We start from the raw sequence: 5354 nt of genomic DNA on the forward strand, positions 1-5354 counted from the left end.
AATTATCAAGGGTTCATGAGGGTGGGGGGAGTGGGGAGGGAGGAGAAAAAATGAGGAGCTGATGCTAGGGGCTTAAGTGGAGAGCAAATGTTTTGAGAGTGATGAGGGCAATGAATGTACAAATGTGCTTTACAAAATTGATGTATGCATGGATTGTGATAAAAGTTGTATGAGCCCTAATAAAATGACTAAATAAACAAAAACAAATGGATTACCAAAAAAAAGAGTTACAGTCTGGGAAAACCACCAAGGCAATTCTACCCTGTCCTATAGGGTCACTACCTGTCACAATCCACTGGATGGCAGTGTGTTTAGGGAGGCCTCGTGGTGTAGTGGGTCACACGTTGACCTGAAAAACTCAAAATCAGCAGTTCAAAACCATCAGCTGTTCCACAGGTGAAAGATAAGGCTTTTTACTCCCATAAATAGTTACAGTCTGGGAAAACCACCAGGGCAATTCTACACTGTCCTATAGGGTTCTTGTAGGATCAGAATTGACCCGATAGCAGTGAGGTAATAATGTCTGTTTCCTGGGAAAGCACATCTACACTTGGGTTTTGTTTATCGATGTAGACAGAGCTGTGAGAAAGATTCAGTAAATGATCTGGAGTGCACCCTGGGTACGACAGTTACCAAATATGTAGGAACACACATAAAAACACTGTATTTACGTGCTCCATTTTCCTCATCTGTAAAATAAAGATACATAATTCACATGGGAATTTTTATTCAAACAGTGATCTCTGAACAAATATAGGAGTTGATATTAAATAGCTATAGCAAACAATAATCATCGATGGGGTAATTATCTGAGTAAAAGGCTTTTGTAAGTATCTTGCATATCATATCGCATTTAATTCTCACACATTCCCAACTCAGGGACCTGGACTTACAGAGAGTTTAACTAGCTTGCCCACAGTCACATCAGCAGAGCAAGGATCAGATTCCTCATCTAGCTCCGAGGCAACCTTGTGCTTCTAAATGTGATTACATATTGCTACAAAAATTAATGCATAACCCAGTGATGTACAGACAGGCATTTACTTAGCAAGCTATTTTCTTTTTAGCATTTTACACTGTCTTTAAAGATCTAAAATCTGTCCCTCCCAAATAACTGTAAGTCAGAATTGAAAATCAATCTTTTGTCTGAATTAAAAGATGATGCAGAAAGGCTGTGCCCTGGAAAGAATAATGAGTTGATCTAGTTAGGACAATGAGAGAATAGTCAAAATGTTGGAAAGAATGAAACATATTAGGATCATTTAGAGATAATTACTATCCTGAGATTCAATTATTCAAAAATTTATTAAAATTAAATGTAAGAATTGAACAACTGTTAAAGGTGGAATATAAAAAAATACATTGTAAAAATGAATGAAATATTTCATATCAAAATAGAAAATAAAATAATCATCTCCAAGAATTAGATAGGGTGAAGGAAAAGCTACTTTAATGATAAAAATAATAGTATTTTTTTCTGGGTATATACTCAAGTACTCATAACTATTCATTTGTCAAGATACCCACCACTGATGTATTTACATTATTGATAAATTAGAAAGAGAGTCTTTTTAATTTTCATAATAAATATCTGTTGAAAATATTTTGTTTACCCACTGATTAAAGTACTGTACAGTAAAGAATAATGACTTTAAATAGCAATACCTTTCACATGCTCACAACATTCCAATATTATAAAATGGACATAATACAAATTATGAAAACTTTTCAAATATTGTTGAAATTTGTAAATAAACTCATTGTAAATATACAAAACTGATTAAAACTCATAACTGAGACTATAATTGGGATGATCTTTGTGTGATGGATTATTAATTATTTTTGTTATATAATTATTTGTGATTTTTTCCCCTTAATTTTATTGAACCATCAGACTTTCAGTTTATAATAAGCACATGAATTACATGTATTATTAAACAAGGCATCTCCTTAAAGTAGCATTTTTTGTTTTATCTTATGTTTTTCCGGTTACACTAAATGGTTTCCATTTTGTTCTTATTGTATGGTTAACAATAAGATATTTAGCTTTTATGCTTTAGATCTTCCGGCCCAGGATCTATGGTTTAATCATTCAAAGAGGTAATTTATGAAAATAGAAAATCACATATTATTATATCCGACTCATATAATGTTAATTTTATGTCACTGGGCAACTGACACAAATAATTAATACATGGTGGTTACTATGAAATTTAAGTGAACTGATGTAAAACATGTAGCAAAAGATGGATAAAATAAAAGATTTTGATTTTAATTGATTATTTTTATTGTGGTAATCTTACCATAGTCATGGCAACCAAATAAGTTTTATTTTAGTCATGAATTTCTTGATATGCATAATACAAAATATATGCATAATACAAAAAGTATTATTTACAGGTAGCAAGAAAACAAAATAAAATGTTTCATTCCTTTTAGTTTATGTATAATCATGATAAAATTTATATACTGCTCCCATGCCGGCACCATTCACCGTTCATGTTGTAATTTGCTATAAATCAGAAAATCTTTCTGTGGGGGAAATAAGAGGTCATTTTAAAGCACATAGAAATGTTTGTGCATGGGTAGTCATTTGGACAGCATAAGAGAAACTTCCAGACTGAAAAGGCACAATGAGTGGTATTAAGGCAAATAATGTAACATATGCCATAAATAATGGGTTACAAAGCTACATTTCACCTAATCCAAATTTTACTCCATGACCAGCTTTATTTCCATCTCTTCAGAGAATATTGTTCACTATCCCATTTTGGGGGGTGGGAGGAAACGCGGGAACAGAATTCTGGTTGTCATGGTGTTTCTTAGGAAGAATACTGTTAAGAATGACTTTTTGTTTTGTTTTGAAAACTAAGCATATAACCTAAAGGTGTTTTTAGAAAGCATTTTAAACATCCTATTTCGCTATTTTACCATGGCCATTCAAGAGGTTTCCCCTCATACTTTCTCCAATAGTCTATGAAACGTCTTTCTGTCTCTTTATGTTCAATAGAATAGGATACAATTTTGAGTGGGATCCATAATCAAATTGGTATGGGAAACAAATGAAATGTACATCTTTTTTGTATCATTTGTGCTATAAAATGAATATAATAAAAACTCACTGAAATTTTCACATGGAGTATGTTAACAAAAATGAACGTGGAGCACCCCTCACTCCTCTAATCCCCTAACTCCCCTAATAATATTTCCTAGATTAAAAGTAACATATTTAGAAATGGTTCCTTGGTAAATGAGACATATTTCTGTGATTATTTAAGTCACTTGCCATCCTCTAAACAAATTTCTTATCAAATCCATATTGGCTTGAAGGAAGAGATCAATTCAAACTCTAAGGGAATTACCAAGCTTAATTTTCTTTTTCTGTCAGTTCTTCCTATAATTCATAATGATGCAAATTTAAAAGAAAGAATTTAACCAAACCTGAAATCAACACCTTACTCATTCTTTCTATTAACATATCTAAACAATTTTTCCTTTTCCTTTTACTCTAAGTAACAATTTTCATTCTCAATAAATGTGCTTTTAATTTATAAACCATGATCGCATATTTCTCTCCTCCTGCTATCTGTACTTTCAATCCTTATGAAACAAATGCCTTGTGAAAATGACAATCCTCTAAGCATAGTTTTCTGCACCAAGATCAAGATAAGCACGATGACTAATAGTACCTTCTGTTTCAAAACTTGGGTACCTTGTGCTCTCAAAGAAGTATTTCCACAGTTCTCTTGTGTTCCACTTAACCCCTTAGTTTGGCTTCATTTTCCATGTGTAAGGTGAGTTTTTCTCTTTATAGTCACTTCCTGCTTATATCTAAATCCTATTGGGATAACAGTTGTATGAGCCCCTAATAAAATGTTAAATAAATAAATAAATAAATAAATCCCAATACAATAGACTCTACTCATCTCATGTTTAACAATTTAAAGAATAGGTTCTTTTTGTCCTTTGCTCCTCAGGGACTATAGTGACTTGAAGATGGAACTTGTTAGACATTTTGACCTTGGGGGATCCAACATCCCAGTAGTCATTAAGGCAAAATCATGGATGCAAGAGTTTAGACTATGGGGAAAATATAAAAAAATAACATCATAAATTGCTTGCAAAAAATGAATTCTACATAATTCTGTCACCTGACTTTTCATCCTATAGAGTAACCCCTGAACTGCAGATCAATCTCTTCTCTGGGTCAATTTCCCTCCCTTGTTATCTATGCAAGAGGACTTAATATACAATTACTTCTTTGATCCAAGGAAAATTTCATCAATTACAGTAAAACTCTTAGAATACTTTCATTGAAAACAGTCCTGTTTTTCCAAAGAATCAACATTTTCTAGGTAAGGGCCATGAAGGAAAAGCAACAATAACAGTGTTCCCAGGATAAAAGTTTGTATTTCAAAGTTCCTTTTGATAGAAACATACCTGACTTGTAAATCCTAAAAAGAATATTCAATGTTTACTTTATATGGATTATATGGATTACGGAAGTTAGCATTCCCCAGAGTGTTTACAATGTAATATACTATAAAACTTTTGGATTTGTCCCCACCTGATAATGGGTGCCTTAATATTTCATTTTGCATTTCATTTATCATGAATATGTTTGAGTGTCTTTTTATATTCGTGAGACATATTCCTCTCTATTTGAAGACACTCTCGGCCATTTCTTCATTGGGTTGGAAGTCTTTTTCTTCCCATTTCTGAAATATTAGAGATATTGGTCCTCTGTTGATTATATAAGTAGGTTTTCCTATGGTCATTTGTCTTTTCCAATTTTCCCATTGAATTATATAACTCATATACCAAATATAAAAATCACAAGTGTGCATGCAGCTCAACAGACTCTTACAAAGTAGATTTGATACCTATAAAGCAACACACAGATTCAAAGATAAAATGTAGGCACCAGGTAAGTTCAAACTTAACTTGTGCCTTTTCTCAGTCACTATGTCCTCAAACATAAGGATCCTTGGTGGCTTAATGGCCATATGTTGGGCTGCTAACTGCAAGGTATGCAGTTTGAAACCATGAGTTTCTCTGTGAGAGAAAGACCCAGATTTCTACTCTTGCAAAGAGTTATAGTCTTATAAACCCTCAGGAGCTTTATGATCCAGCAACACCGCTTATAGGTATGTATATACATGAAATATTGAATAGAAGTGACACAAATAGATATATACACACCTATGTTTATTGCAACATCATCACAAGGGAAAAAAGATTGTAACAACCTGAGTGCTCTCCAGTGGATGAATGGATAAACAAATAGTGGTGCATAAATACAAGTGAATATTACACAGCTAGAATAAACAATTATGAGGTGTCAAAAAGTGCAT

The sequence above is a fragment of the Echinops telfairi genome, unplaced genomic scaffold (assembly GCF_000313985.2).
Source record: "Echinops telfairi isolate 266 unplaced genomic scaffold, ASM31398v2 ScPeMD7_7453;HRSCAF=8491, whole genome shotgun sequence".
NCBI classification, from domain to species: Eukaryota; Metazoa; Chordata; class Mammalia; order Afrosoricida; family Tenrecidae; genus Echinops; species Echinops telfairi.